Raw genomic sequence first — 15,942 nt, 5'->3', positions numbered from 1 at the left:
CACTAGAATAACAATACTGCAATTCTCAACTCGTGGCATCCGAGCAACACCAAAATCATGAGGCATCAGGCTATCAGTCCTACACTATGCCTGGCCTTGCTGCAAAGCCAAACTTGAAAGACGAGAGTTTATGTCACCTCCTAGCTGTGGCACTCCGCTGTTCACAGCTAGGTGAGCAGAGCTGATAGTTCCACATGAGGAAACATATTATGGGACTCTGAAGAAGAGAATGTGAAAGAGTAGACCAAGAAAAGTGTCTCCACCTGCAAGAACTTATCTGGGGCTTTGGGAGGGAGATGCCTGGAATTCTGCAATTCACAATACCACAAGAGACAGTTCAAAGACAGGCTCCCACAACCCCAGCCAGAAGCACTAAGAGGCCAGAGAAAGCCTTGTTTTCAAATCCGTACGTCCCAAAGCCTTCTGCTAAACATTAGCATAGAATACCATATTATTAGCATCTAATAAATACTAAAATAATCACCTCACATTTAGTAATCATGGATGCACAGAACTTGGTCTACAGCCAAAAAAGTCACTTTCAGATAAATACTCCGAGTACTTTTGAATACCTTTCAAAATCGTTTTCCGAACCTAAACATGTTTCCTATCTGCAGAAGTAGAAATGTTGTCCCAAAAACTACACAGTTGTTCATGACCAACAGCTACTTAAGCAGGTCAAAACAAACATTTTACCACAGTTCTTTACTCACTCTGTCTAGATGCAAGAGTTTATGAACAAGTATTTTTTCAGAGTTAATTTCAATTACCATTGTCTTGTGATAGTGTTTGCAAACTAGCTGGCCACACAAAGAAAAGCACACTCAAAAAACAAAAGGCAATTGCAGCCTAGTCTGCTTTGCAGCATATATGAATATACTAACAGAAAGTTACTGTGACCTCTACAGCGGATGACAAAGTAAATTCAAACATGATAGATATCACCAAAATGGTTTGTAGGATGTCTTTTGAATGCACAGCACTTTCAAGTATCAAAGATCTCTATTCCAAGGAAGTTATAGCTCTGGATTCAGGTTACTGCTGACACTAAGTTTTCACACCAAGTCATCCCTCACTTCATAATTTTCAATAACTAAAACTGGGGTTGGAAAATACTTTGTATGGTACCAGAATTCCAAGATCTATCAACACATCAGTAAGTACAGTTGTACCCAAAATATACTGGAGTAATAATTGAACAACTTTCCCTTTGAGCGGGAAAAAAACAACAACACAACAACCAAAAAACAAACACCACAAAACAAAACACACTTCTAATGGTCTTGTAGATTAAGGTAATGTTACTCCTGATTCAGTATTTACCAAGAGGTATCTTTTTCACTTAAGCATAAGAAATCTTCTCATCAAAAACCTTTTTAGACACTGCATCAGATAAGGAGTATACCAAGAGGACTCAGATTGCTTACCAGGAAATAAGCTTAATCAAGCAATAAACAATACAGCAAAGGACAATGCCCTGAAATGCCTGCAATATTGACACTGACTGAAAAGGACAGTGAGAGAGGGGTATGATTAGCCTGGCAACATAAATGAAGGATGAAAATGGATTACCACAACTGCTGCTCTTTTTGGTTTCATAGAATCATAGACTTATCAAGGTTGGAAAAGACCAGATTCCTCTGTAGATCCTTTCTACCTTCAAGCAGAACACTCCTGCCCCATCTGGTGTAGTCTGCAAGCTCACTGAGGAAGCACTCAATCCCTTGCTCCAGATCATTGTTAAAGATATTAAACAAGACTGCTCTAGAGCTGAGCCCTGGGGAACACAACTTGTGATCAAATTCCAACTGAATTTAACTCCATTCACCACAACTCTTTGGGCTTGGCTGTCTAGCCAGTTTTTTACCCAGCAAATAGCACACCTGTCTAAACCATGAGCCACCAGCTTCTCTAGGAGAATGCTGTGGGACATAGGGTCAAAGGCTTTACTGGAGCCCAAGTAGACAACATCCACAGCCTTTTCCTCATCCAGTTAGTAAGATGACCAGCAATCATCCCTAAAGGAGTTATTTTGCCTAAAAAATTCTTTGCATACAAAACCAAAGCAATCAATTTCTTTTAAAACGAGTGAGAAAAATTAATGTTCAACTTCTTGTAACAAACCAATGCAAAACTGTGTTTAAAAAAATAAAAGTTCAAAGTTCTTAGCTATTACTAAGTTTACTAAACTTCTCCTATTAATAACAATACTCTGAAGACCACCAGGGTATTACCCAAATTTAAATCAAGGCCTGAACTTTATTCAGAAATCAAAACAAAAAAGGCATTCTTTAGCTGGAATCTAATATTCCAGAGGGCATCTATTGTCATTGTTGCTGTTCACAAAAACACAACCAACCTACCTACACAAATTAGATCAAGGTACAACAAACAAGTAAACTGCAAAGGTTCAAATTACCAGCATAGCACTGGTCTGACCTTAGGCCTCTCCAGTTCCTTATCCTCAACAATTCTGATTATCTGAAAGCATTCAAAACAGGCTCAAAGCCTGTATTTTAACAGCAAATAGAGCAAATTTACAGGGAAAAAAACAAATTCTTAATTAATTTCGCACAGTAAGGCCATGCAGAGTGTTCACAGAAGCTTCTAAGTGCAAGACTACCTGATCAGGCTTATTTACAAAGTTATTCAGGAAGAACACAAAAGTGCTAATGGAGACATTTTACAAAAGGAATCCATTTTAAAAAAAAAAAATGCAGAATAAAACAAAGAAGCAGATGAGGAAGGAGGGATCAGGCTAATAAAAAGGATAAAATGCATTTCCTGTAAAATGGAAAAACCATATCCTGGCAGCAGCAACTTCAACGAATTTCATTGATCTACATATTTGGATCAGCTCATTAATTTTCTTCATAAGGAACTGCAGTATAGAGAATCAAGGAATCAACATTAATTTTTGAGACTCAAATCAAACAGTAACTTATGCTGTTTGACCTTGCACAAACTACATGGGCAATTCCTACTTGTGAAAATGATAACACTGTTTCTCCATTTCTTTTTTAAATTGTGGTATGAGCAAGTAAAAAGCAGTATGTAAGCAGCAAATAATATACTGCATAATAATTACCCAACTTAAGTAAATCAATGCCAAGATGCAACAATATGAACACTTCCAAAACTGTGCATGCAGGTACTGGATTTACTTTAAATGCAAGTACTCTTCTGTTATGTTTGTGTCAGCTGATGTAGAATTGCAAAAATGTGTATGAATTAACTCAGGGAAAGAATTCTAACTTACCACAAAATGTAACTTGCAGAACTAGCCAGAGATGAATTAAATCAGCTTTCAATAGCTCTCACTAACTGAAAAAGCATAGTTAATACTGACAGTCCAAATAAATTCACTACAGTTGTTTCTGATTTTCCTGTGGAGACCTCTGAACTTGTTTTTCTTTAAATACGTGATTAAAATCCAGATACATAAGGAAGAAACGATGTGAGGGTTCAACCAATAATCTGTACTACGTAATACTCTTTGAAGTACTTTTAAAACCGATGAAAAAAACAAGAATATCCCAGCTCGCTTACACTGACCCTTAGGGTAACACTTCACAGGGAAGAAAGGGACAAACAAAAAAAGAGAGAGAGAGAGAGAGAGAGAGAGAGAATTAAAAACCAAACCACCACACAAAACCACCAAACTACGATGAGTCTCGTGCTCCTGTTGGAGACAAGGAACACAGAGCCAGGGTAAAATAGGCAAGCCGCTACAGCAGAGTTCGGGCAGTCCCAGCCCCCGTCACTCGCTCGTCTCGGCACTCGGCGTTCCCGCAGGAAGGAGCGCAGCGAGTACCCCACCGCCGAGGACTCCGCTGACAGCGGCGATGCGGGCAGGGCGCGCAAGGGCCAGGCCGCAGGAGGCGGGACCGGCCCGGCCCGCCCCGGGACACGCGCGCTAACGACGCCCCCTAGCGGCGACGCGGCTGGCCCAGGAGCTCTCCTCCCCAGGACGGTGAGTTCTCCGCCCCGTCACCGCCAGCTCCCTCCAGAAGCCTTCTTCCGTTAGCACACAGCAAGAGTGCACCGCGGGCTTTACTCCCACAGGTACGTCACGCCTATAAATGTGACCGCTTTCAGCTTGCTCACCGACAGTGTCATGCCAGCAGAACTCTCTGCTGCATATCGGGCCTTACAAACTTCCAGTCTTTCGGTCAAGGTCAGAGAGTATCACCCCTGAAGGATGCCTTCTACCTGTCATCTTAAGAACACAGCACATATTAGTCCACTTAAAAGTAGTGGTGGGGAGTGTTTTGAAGTTTCATGCAAAACATTCCCGAAGGATGCCAGTAGATCGGATTTCTCTTCTGTTAAGAAAGTACCTTAGTCTTAAGGTACTGGCATCCTTTCTGGCACCTTTCTGAAACAGAATGGAATTCCTTTTGTATCATCAAGAAACAAGTCCCAAAGGGGAAGCTTGGACAGAACAATCTATTCTTCTGATCAGTGTTTTTCTTACCTACAAAGTTTGTACACTGAAAAACACCTAAAGCTTTAGAAAATCACATTTTATCTCTAACCTCAGAAACGTGCAGCATTTCATTCTGGTAGTGCTAAATATAGCATTTTAAAACAGTCTGAGCCCAAAGTATTTAATTGGATTATGTTACACATGCAACACCTTAGCTAAAATAAAGCCCAGTACCAGGGAGTGGTAGGCATTTGGTTGCAATTATTTACATTTTTACAACACTGGCAGCTGCTTTATACAAGGATACTTGGTGGGGGAAGGGGGAAATCCTACTATTTAGGTTCAGTGTGTTCCAATCTTAAAAGCAACTTGTTACAGTAAAACAAAACAGTGACAACGTAACAAATGCTTAAACAATTTCTGCTACACTATTACATACTTTAAAAACTACCAAATTCACATCATACTCCCTAAGCTCCACTAGCACTGAGTTTCAAGAGAGTGCTATAAATAGAATTTTAACATTTCAGCACTCCTTTTAAATAGTTTTCAAAGCAGCACAAAAGATAATACACCCTTCTAAAAATGCACCTGGGTGAATGTTTGTAACACTCTCATTTCAGGTACGTACTATAAATTTAAAATACATGTGGAGTTTTTTGAGAAAGCACTTAACTCCAGTCACTGATGTCACTGTCGAAAGCAGCTGTCACACTGAAGAACCTTCAGAAGGTAAGACAGCACAGCAGAAGAAGAGCTACCTATCAATTTCTCATTCATTTACGAAAAAAAGTATCAGAGCTGTCACTGGCTTCAATGCATGGGTTTAAAATGGACGTCCAAGTGACCAGTGAAAGCTGTTCTCTCTTTACTGCTTTCACTCTGCAGTGTAGAGTTTTTAGATTTCTGTCAAGGATCTTTATTAAGAGAAAAAAAAATCCTCCAGTTATCTGCATGACACTAAGCTAAAGAATACACACATACCCCCACAGACCTATTTTAGTCTAGATTAAAAATGTTTCCCTCCTACTTATTAAGGAAATATATTCCATACTGATAGCAAAAGCGATACAGGAGAGGGCACAAGGGGAGTACATAGGAAGGGTGGGGTGAATTCTGGGGGGAAGGTGACCAGTACGTCTCCCTTTTATAAGTAAATGGTCTTCTATTTTTATAGGAACGGTGGTTTATACTCCTTATATTCTCTATCGGTAGCATTCTATCTGTATATCTCTCGTGCTTTCCTTGGGTGGAGAGAGTCTAAAGGTTATGCTGGTTGAAGGGATTCAAAATGCTTGAAAGCTGCAACACTGCAACTGGCTACCCTATTTCAAAGCCTTAAAATCCACCTGGTGGAAAAACAGAAATGCACACACATCATTAGGAGAGTGAAGTTTTCCGAAATCTAATATCAAGCAATATCTGAAGGTGAAAGGAAGGAGGAGAGGAATTGACAACTGTTCAAATTTAGTAGAGAAGGCAAAGAACAGTGAAGACGAGAATGAGTAGCAGGGGGCAACGAGGAGGAAAATAAGTAGAACGAAGAGCAGGAGGGGGGGGGCATGCACTGGGAAAGGAAGAAGGAAGAAAGCTAAAGGAGTAGGGGGAGAAGAGAATGAGGAAGGAAGAAGGGAATGAGGAAGGAAGAAGGGAAAAGCAGGGAAGCTCCCCTTCCTGCCTTCCTCCCTCCCTGGAGAGCCGTGACCAGCTGGCAGCCTCGTATAGCAGGCTCAGACCCTCCCATTGCTCAGGCCTTCATCACCTGTCTGGGACCAGGCACACCGCTCCTTGCCCTTCCTACCTCCCCTCCCTCGAGCGGAGGGCCGACGGGGCCGAGTCGGGGGAGCAAGAGAGGGGGCCGACTGCCCTCTCCCCACGCCAGCCCCAGCCCTTTGAACTGGTTACAGCCAGCGGCCACCGCACCAGCTCGCGGGGCTACCGCCACCGCCTGCTCCTCCCCGATCCCCTTCCGCCTGCTGGGCCGGCCGCCCTGCTCCGGGCCGCCGGGCCGGGCCAGGTCCCATGGGACCGGATTCCTCCCCTCACCTCGCGCCGTCGGGATCCGGCTCCTCGGCGGCGGCGGCGGGAGCGGCAGCATTCCCGGGACGCTCTCTCCACGCCGGCGCCCCCGGCGGCTTCTCCTCCCCACGGGGCTCTCTGCGCTCTCCGGCCCGCAGCCACCGAGCGCCACCGAGCGCCGCAGCCCCGTGGCACCTCTCCGTTCCCTCCCCGGCGCTCTCGGCTCAGTAATGGCGGCCGCCGAGCTTCCCCGGCTCTCGCTTCGCTGACGGAGTCTCTCTCTCCCCCTAACTTTACCTCAGCAGCTTCCCTCCCCTCCCCCCTCCCTCCCTCCCGCCGCCGCGGCTCAGCGCGCGCCCGCCCGCCCGGCCCGCTGCGCGTGCGCGGCCAGCGCCGCTTCCTGCCGCCGCTCGAGCCCCCGCGAGGCCTGGCAGAGTGCGCGCGCCCGCCCGCCAGCCGCGCGCGCCCGCGCGCCGCCCCGCCCCTTCTCCCCGCCCCGGCCCGCGCGGGCACGCGCGTGAGGCGCCGCGCTCGTGTGCCGGTGGCCGCACGGGCAGCGCCAGGAGCCGGGAGCCTGGCGGGCCGCGAGTTCTAGTCCCGGCTCGGCCGGCGGCGGAGCCCGGGCCGCCAGGGCACTCCCGAGGCTACCGCGGCACCCAGGCGCGGCCCAGTACACGGCCGCGTAGGCGGCGACGGGGGCTCGTTCCCGTGCGCGGCCGGCTCCGCGGGGGGCTGGAGTCCTGCCTGTGCCCTCACCCGCAGCCGAGTCTCTAAGGGAGGAAAATGGTGGTTGGCTGGGGTCGGAAAGAAAAGATGCCAAAATGTTGCCACGGTCGTCGCTTTGCCACTCAGCTATTTGTTGCCAGGCTCCCAGAAACTTTTCACGATGTTTCGCAGCGTTAGCCAGTCTAACACTGCACTCACCTCAGATTTTAATCATTACCGAGCGAGGACTGCAGCGGAGCCCACTCTGGCCTGCAGAAGTAACGTCTGCCTGCCAGGGAGCTATAGGACGCGGCATGGCAAACACCAGCAGCCACCTGGACAGCTCAGGAGTCAGATGAAGCACGGAATGCCCTGCGCTCTCGGCAGCATTTTCCCCGACAGGACACCATTCTGCAGGTGCCTAGCAGGAAGCAAAACCCCTCTCCCACTCTCAGAGGCCTCCTGACTTGTAACGAAACACACAGTGATGGTGTTGCAAAGAGGCCAGCAAGGGTACTCGTGCTTTGGAGCTGGGTTGCCACAGGCAGTGGTATGTAAGGTAGCATACACAACAAAAAAAACTACTAAATCCGTGCTAATCTATTCCACCCACTGCAGAAAATGGCATCATGAACATATACCTTATTTCTGCACACACAAGAGTGCATATTCTATGCATCATTTATTACTAAAGATCATTTTCATACGTACCCACAAAAGAACAAATTAATATTTTACTAGCAAGCTTCTTCTTCTCCCAGCCCCAGTTTTGAGTGTTTTACTGGGAAACATAATATTTATATATAGTTTATTCTGTGCAATTTTACACATTGCAAGCACGTTTTAAAGATTTACATCTAAAAATAAGAAAATTCAAATATATTAAAATTCAGGTCAGTTTTAATGTTACATTGTCTGAAAACTAGAATTTTGGAGAAAATTCTAACTAAACCATTTTTGGTGTTTAGTTGGAGCAAACAAACAGCCTTTTGTGGAAGCCCGCCTTGCAGGAAGGTATTTCTAGAAATAGGTAGGTCTGAACTAAGGAGATGTTAAATTGTTTGTCACTGTAATCATAGCATCCACTCAAAAGCTTTCACAGTCTCATCTTTTCATTTGAAATTGCTGATTTTGATTTTCTTGGTGGTTTTTGTGGATTGGTGGGTTTGGTTTAGTTTCTTTGTTCTTCTTGTTGTTGTTCAAAAACACTTTCCTTTGGAGTATTAAAGCTCCATTTTGCATTACCAAAGCCAAAATCTTATATTCATGGGAGGGCAGGGAGGGAAATCATTGGAGATTCCTTAGCTTAATAAAATAGAAACTCAACACAGTAAGTTCTAGGTCAGTTAGTATTAATGAATTTTGATAATGTCCTACGATGTAGAAGACCTTTGATGTAGAAGACCTCTCACACAGAAAATTATTGTATCATTTACTTTGATTCTGATCTGAATACATAAATAAATAAATAAAACATTTAGCAAAGCAAGTAGGCTTACATAGGTAGAGATGTGATAAATAAAATTAAGCAGAACGTGAGCTTGGGGACAGCAGGAAGCCTCTCCCAGCATGCTCAAACTTAAAGCATTTCAGGACAGCAATGAGTCAATGAGTGCTTCAGCCAAAAGCAGATGGCAACACCATTAGTATCAGGGAGGGCAGAGGTACTCTCCTCACAAGGATGAACAGTGACTGGGCAAAAGGCAACAAGCATCTTATGACAGTCCCCAGAAGAAATGCCATCTCCAGAAGCAATCCTTGGTGAAAGAAAGGAACAGGCTTCCAGGCAGAATTAGATCATTTAATTCTTCTTCCTCTGACCCTAAATACTCCTTTAAAAAATAACCTAATAGAGGAAGACTGTAAAGTCAGAAATAGATTTTCATGCTGATTTCCTCACTTCAGATCACTGCAATTAGAGGAAACTGATGTGCAGAAACTCCATTTGCTTGTTGCCTTCCAGGAAGCATGCAAAGTTCTGGCAGGCTACAGTAGGCAGCTTGTTATGATTTTGCAGAGCTTATTAAACCCTTTGATTTTTGGATAAAGCTACAAGAAGTCAAGAATTATGGCCAATGGACCAGCAAGCAGGGTTATAAGTAGATTTGTGACACGGTGTTTTTCCTAGACTCTAGGAAATTTATAAGCTTTGTGATTGATTTTGTACTATCGGGTAGAAACATACACACAGCCCATTCCATATGCAAGCTTTTTAATTTTTCCAATAGAAGGTGGTGAGGAAACTGCATACCCATGAGAAAACAGAAGACATACAAGTAGTTTGATCACAGAATCACACAACTGGTTTTGTTGTTAAAGACCTTATGCCATTATGAGAGCGCATGAGCTATAGGGCTACTTAAAGATGTCATGCTGTCCCTGGAGGTGCTCAAGAAAAGACTGGATGAGGCACTTAGTGCCATGGTCTAGTTGATTGGACAGGGCTGGGTGCTAGGTTGCAATGGATGATCTTGGAGGTCTCTTCCAACCTGGCTGATTCTACGATTCTATGTCACTAATTAAAAGATAAACTAAAACAGCTCTATCAAAGTATGTTTAATATAAAAATGTATTTAGATTATTCAAAAATATTTGTGAATATTTATGAGAATAAATCTTTCCAAAGATATTTTCCATGGCTGAGAAGAATACATTGTAACTTAGAGACAGCATAGAAATAAAGTGCCACGATGAAATCCAACTTTTAATTTAGCTAGGTTAGTGTTTTGTTAATTATACAGAAAGACATTTCTGCTAAATGTTTTAGTAAACTTGGAGAAACTCAGAAGGAAGTCATTAATAATGTGCAGCATTTGTTATTTCTAAGGGCTACTGTTATTTGATCCTTTTTCTGTAGCAAATTGCTGCTTAGGAACACCCTTCAAAGGCTGATTATAAGCAGAAATTAAACAAGCACCTTCTAGTTATCTAGGAGCCTAGGCAAGGCAAGCGAAGAATGGACAGGTTGCTTGTCTTTCCTGTTGGACTGCAGGATCCTAGAAATAGAAAGCAATGAGAGCATCAGCAGTCCACTACTTCCCAGGCTCAAACCATGAATCAGATCAGCAATGTGCACATCTCTCACGGGTACAGCATTTTCTTAATTGCCTTCATTCTTCTATTGTTGCTTTCTTCACACCACAGTGCAAAGCAAACAATCTTACCAGTGTACCAAACCGAAAATCAATGTGCTGCTGTTGGTTGTAGAACACAAAATGTGCACATATTATTTTACTACAAGCTGCTTTTCAGCCCTCTTCCCCAGCATCCCTCATTAAACAGCAGAACTGCCAGGTCTGTCTCACTTCAGGGAAAAGGCACTGCTTTGCATAAAATTTAAGAATTGATGTTACAGCACCTTCCCTGCAAGGAAATCTTCACGTACTTTGAAAGTGTTCTACTATCCACACTCATGTTAAATCATCGTGCTGTGTGTAGAAACACTTGGATACAGGAAGAGAAGGCAAAGCAGGAGTGTAAATACTGATGCCATCTTCTCAAATTGCTAAGGAAAAACTGCTTGGCTTCTAATAGGAATCATACATAAGTGCATTCACTTATTAAGACGTCTGGATCCTGTGTTAAGGGGAAACCTTATTAGCATTATTGGTTTCTGACCAAAAAACACCAGCAACTAGAATATTGCCCTTTCTTTACCTTTCCCCTAATCTCCACCCTTGTTCTGGTTTGGGGCTTTGTTTTGGTTTTGTTTTTCTTTTTTATGAGTCTTTTACTAATTTTTACTACTACATTCATCACCCTTTTTATTAATTTGGATAACCTACCATTTCAAAAGCAACATTCAGGAGCATGATTAATGACTGCACTGAACCTGACACACAAAATCAGGCATTTTTTTTTCCTGCCACACTTCTTCTCTTGAGGATTCTTCACATAAATACAGAAAGCTATTAATAAATAATTGATTACCCAGAGATCACTGTTAAAGTTTTCAGAAGTCAATAGTTTTGGAAATAAATGATGGAGAACTTTCTCCCCTTAAATTTGTATTGACATTTTATGCAGCAGAATGCTGTTTTATCCATTCAAAACTGAAATGTAAATAGACATTTGAATATGTCAATGCACTGCTTTATGAAAGTTGGCTGTATGCAACATTGTTTCCTAAAATCATAATTTCATTTAATGATTTCTGTGTCAAGAATATTACTATGTATGCTCACGAAATTAGATGCATTTCCCTTGTTCTATGGCTTCACTATGGTTTGGCTAAATGTGAGTGACAGAATCATCATTCTTTCATGTCTGTAAGAAAATCAAATAGCATCCAGAGGCTTACTTGTTTACTTATATTGTTTTCTCCTCACAAAACCCATTATTTTAGATTATATTGCCTAAGAGTGGGCATTGCATAGGCAAACCACAGGAAGGGGAGCTGAGTGTGGTCAATATCTGCACTACTACTTAACTTTTTTTTCAATGTCTTCTGTAGAGGCTGACACATCTACATTCTTCTCATCCTAATCACTCCTGTGGACCAGCATGGTGCTACACTACTGTATTTCCATGTACTACCAGATAAATAGTCACTTCATAGGAGTAAAACAAAGCCAAAAAAACCACATGTGCAAACAAAAATCCAGGCACAACAAAAAAGGGCATTTTTTAAGGAGATCTTGAGCACAGCATGTTGCACAAGAAAGCTTTTCCCTGTCCCACTGTACGCCTGAGAAAGGCACAAAAAAATTATGCTTGTGAAGGAGCACTAAACTGAAATCTGACATACAGAAGAAGTTGTCCTGTGTTTTAAGTTGGATCATCCATTTCACACTCTAATACAGGGGTGACATCTACCTGCCTTTTTCAAAGCTATGATACATTCCACTCTGCCAATATGGAGCTCATGACTTTTAGAGACTGGAAAATCCCAGGAGTGCAGAAAGATCCAACAGAGCGTGGGTGTGCAAAGACATGGAATCCAGTTCTACCTCTAAAAATTAACTAGAAAGGAAAATCAGTCAGACAGCTTACATGGTTTAGTTTAGAAAAAGAAATGGGAAAACTCTTTCAAGATAAGTTTAGTGGTTTTACTAATGAGACCTAAACACTGAGGAAAGAGCTTAGCCCAACATAGAAGAGGAAACAGCAGATTGTTTTGGTTTGGTTTATTTATAATGAGCAAGTTTTCAGTCTTGCTGCAAAGCCCTGCCTGCCCGAGCCCAGCTTCACAAAAGTCTTGGCTTCAGCAGAGCACCCTGCCACCGACAGAACTCCGCATCCTTTGCTGAATGCTTGCAACAAGATTCCCCAGAGCTTCTTGTCCAGCTGACAGAGGCTACTGCTGTAACCCACGCAGGTTTGAATATCAGTTTCTATGGAGCTACTGATGATAGCTCATTTCAGCACAAGCATCATACTGATGAAGGGAGAGGAGGACAGGTTTTTATGAACGATGCCTCTTCTATTGCTTGCTTGCCTGTTTGTTGAAATCAGTGAATGGAGGACTGGGAGCTGCTGAGAAGATATTACACTTATCACAGGTGAACAAGAAAAGGGCTGCAAGGACAAGATACCAGAAAAGACTCCTGGGGACAAGGTCATGAAGGAGGCCTGCTTTTGATATCATCGTGTCTCCCTGTACGCTTTCAGACAAGAGAGGGTTTTCTGCTTAGGGGCACATTGGTTGTAGGAGTAAAGAGAGAAGAGAGAGTTGGAAGTAAGAAGATTTTCTTGATTGCTTGTGATAAGTAATTAGTATTGATATGTTTTTGTTTCAGATGCCTTAGGGATAATAGAGCTTTAGGAAATGGGTGGATTTCAGCTGCCTGTTTGTTTTACAGCTATAATTGAGAATTTCTTTTTCTAAAAGGGGGAAAAAAAAGGTGCTAAATGTGCCTCGGGAGAGGTGATGGAAAATATTATGACACTAGTCAAGATGATTGCAAACGCAGTAAGGCTGAAATGTGTTCAGCTGACCTAACTAAGCATGAATAATACATCGCTTCATTTGACTACAATATTACTGGTCAAATTCCAAACATATCAAGGTGATTTCAATAACCAAGTTGTGGTAGTATCAGATAGTAACAGTTTAGATGTTAACAAGAGAAGTATGCTAAAATATTAAGTTTCAGAAGAAACAGTACTAAGAATTGTATTTCAAAGCTGTCTTCCTTATAAGGGGAGTACATTTCCTTCTCTAATATAAACTTGCCAGGCACTGCAGATTTTTAAGATCACAAGAAGAGCAGTTTCCTCCAAATTACAAATATCTGAGGGGACTGCAACAATTTCTATGGAAGGAGTAAGGGGGGATATTCATTTTACCAAGAGATTACAGTTACAAGTGATCACAGCATTGATTATATTGACTTCTATTATTGAAAGCAGCCTGTAAAGATATTTTTCTTGTTATAGAAATTGTCTTGTAATCTCATAGAAATAAAGCATGTTCATCATCTACCTACAGATTGATTATAGACTGCAATACTTTCAAGTCAAGTTACAATTACTGGGCTGTACTCCCTTGTGTCCTCTGTCTCCTTGGACATAAAAGAAGAGAAGACAGAACTATGCTGGAAGGGATTGCCAGATGTGGCACATTGGAGAAGCTGAATAAGCTTTTGCTTTGTGTAGGTATTAGAATCCTGGGCAAAGGCAAACTAATATATCTCCCCTGGAAATCTGCTCTTTGTGCACATGTTCTCCTTTTTCACCAAAAGTATCTGTGGCTCTTTTTTTTTCCAGCGTGAAGAACACAGAACAGTCATTATTTTCCTAATAGGTGCTAATTGCTTTCAACAGACACCCAGTTCTGTTCTTTTGCCCAGCGGGATGAATTCAGTATATAGTTAGGTGAGACTAAATTAGAAGAATTCAGGCTGTTTGAGGTCACAATAAGTTAAAAACGCTAAGAACATTTACTCCTAAAATTGGATTATGAGCTAGGACTCCGAAATGGGTTCTGTACGCCTATGCCAAATACTTTACATCCAAATCAGACACTGAAACACATATGAAGGAAACAGTCAGTTAGGCAAACATCTTTAAAAGTGTTTCTAAGAGAGAGCCCAAGGTTTTATGCACATATAGCAAACAGGAAATAGATCATTTGATGTCATTGTTAAATGAGTTAATGGGTTAGTATCAACACATTTAAATGTAAACCTAAATTTATTATTGTAAGGGGAAACTTTGACATTATGTTGTGCACTTCTTTTTGTAAAGGTAATTTCTGCAATGAAGCAAAATAGACTAAATTTTGAAAAGGGGAGGGGGGGAGCACAAAGCCTTGGGATCCTTAAGTCCTTGGTGTGAAGCTTGTGCTTTGGAGTCCTCAACAACAGCAAACAAACAAGTATGAAATATATGCTCTAGAAATCCATTGTACTTGCACATGTTCTATTTTTACCACCAAAAGTATATGTGGCTCTATAGCATGTGTGAAGAATGCAGAACAGCCATCTTTTCATAATGGATGCTAATTGCATTAAGTACATTTGCAGTTCTCTCCTTTTGCTCACTGGTGTGAATTCAAGGTAACAGCCCTATTCTTCCCTTTCTCTGTGTGTAGACTTTACAGGCTGCAGTTAAGAGAATGACTTCGTTGGCTGGGAACAACTTACATACATGCATATTTATGGGAAGTGTCCCAGTAAAGAACAACATAGACATTATTCTCATTTGGTGTCTAAAAGTAATTATTTGCCATTTTATCCAGGTGTATTTCTTTCTTGGTTTTATCCAGGTGCATTTCTTTCTTGGTGATTTTTGTCCTCACTCATTGTTACACACTCTTTTCACAGTTTCATTGTGGGGTTTTTACATTGGTAAAGCTGAGTAAAGTCATAGGGTGAAATGTTAACCTGGTTGATATAAATGGTAAAATGTCCATTGACTGTAAAACTGAGTGAAGTCATAGGGTGAAATGTTAACCTGGTTGATGTAAGTGGTAAAATGTCCACTGACTGTCCAAAAGCCACAATGTACCTGACTGGGTGTGTGGAAACAAGTAGTGGCAGAGAACTCTCTGTGGATTTGCTGTGCTGACAAACCAAAGTTGAAAAGGAACCAGAGGAGAGACTCCTTTCAGGTGGTTCTTTCATATTCAAAGCATTAAAATACTCTCCTTTTATAAAATCACAATTTTGCCTAGTTAATATGAAAATCACTGCTTCCACGGTGATCTTTTTTCCTGCATTCCTGCCTTTCTAGTTACACTTGTGTGTGTGTACATTCACAAGTACCATGTCAAATGGTACAGCAACTGGCTGAAAGGCTCTGTTAAGAAGGTTTTGTTGCTAAACAGCTGCTCTCCCCCTTTAGTGTTATTCATGAGCCTGCCAACTTCTTCCTCTTCTGACAGTGAATCTGTTGTGCACATGAAAGAGGTGAGGCACTCCTCTCTATCTTTCAACACATGAGTAAGAAAAAATCTGGTGTTTATTAAACAGTAGATATCATTATTATTACCAATTTGTTATCTTGCAGTCTAATCCTTCTTCATGAAGTTTCATCTTAACAAGCCTGAAAGTGATAGATGTATTTATGAACTATAGACCTCATTGCATCAAACAACTAACATGGCACCAAATTACTTTTACTATTAGGGGATTTTTTTTCCTCCTTAGTAAAACAGAAAATTAAACACATTTCAGCCATTCTGGGTGTTTTGAGATAAATCAAGCACTTGAGCTGTATTAATAATGTTCATGTAGATTTGCCTATGTAAATTATTTAAATTAGAAAAGCTACAATTATATTATCTTGTTAAAAAAAGCAAGTTTGTATGTTTGTTTTTTAAAAGCAGTCACTCTTCAACATTCATG

At 41.8% G+C, this 15,942-nt stretch overlaps 1 protein-coding gene across 1 annotated transcript in view; it reads right to left on the bottom strand.

Annotated features, from left to right (window-relative positions):
- ARHGAP5 (Rho GTPase activating protein 5) overlaps window positions 1–6,769 on the bottom strand; it is a 54,383-nt gene extending 47,614 nt beyond the window's left edge. Inside the window, exon 1 of the mRNA XM_064148439.1 lies at window positions 6,476–6,769. The gene's annotated coding sequence lies outside the window, so the exon portion shown is untranslated. The remainder of the gene's footprint in view (window positions 1–6,475) is intronic.
- Window positions 6,770–15,942: the final 9,173 nt, after the last annotated feature.

Source organism: Pogoniulus pusillus, chromosome 1, assembly GCF_015220805.1.
Source record: "Pogoniulus pusillus isolate bPogPus1 chromosome 1, bPogPus1.pri, whole genome shotgun sequence".
NCBI classification, from domain to species: domain Eukaryota; kingdom Metazoa; phylum Chordata; class Aves; order Piciformes; family Lybiidae; genus Pogoniulus; species Pogoniulus pusillus.
Note: the sequence above shows the minus strand (reverse complement) of the source record. Positions and strands in the feature narration are given on the sequence as shown.